Source organism: Podarcis cretensis (assembly GCF_951804945.1).
Source record: "Podarcis cretensis genome assembly, chromosome: 8".
Taxonomy (NCBI): Eukaryota; Metazoa; Chordata; class Lepidosauria; order Squamata; family Lacertidae; genus Podarcis; species Podarcis cretensis.
The window spans coordinates 68,550,989-68,551,520 of NC_137177.1; positions in this window are offsets into that span (position 1 = coordinate 68,550,989).

Here is a 532-nt window from a genome sequence, read left to right on the forward strand (position 1 = left end):
CCGCCGCCGGCTCCGCCCCGACCCGCTGACTGGGCGCGCCGCGGCGCGGATGGGCGGCCGCCGGACGATGCCTGCGCAGGAGACGCCCAGACAGGCTGGCACGGCAGCAGCAGCAGCAGCAGCAGCAGGAGGAGGGGTTTTTTGCTAAGGCTTACTCCCGAGTAAGCCTGTAGGGAATCGTAGTGCAAGGAGGGAGAGAGGGAGGGGGGAAGCTGGGCTTGTGGGCAGCAGTGCTGGGGGGGATGAACTCCAATGCGTCCTCTGCGGTTTACTCCCGAGTAAGCGTGTAGGGGATCGCGGTGCATGGAGGGAGGGAGAGAGGGAAGGTAAGAGAGGGGGAACCCACAAAATCCACCAGGGCTTGTGAGCAGCAGTGCTTGGGAGATGGACAAAAATGTGTCCTCTGCGGTTTACTCCCGAGTAAGCGCGTAGTAGGGGATGGAGTGCAAGACTCTGGAGAGAGGGAGCTCCATCCTTGAATTCTCTGGGACTGCTTCCCTAGTAAACACGCACCCTGGGGTGCATTGCTTGG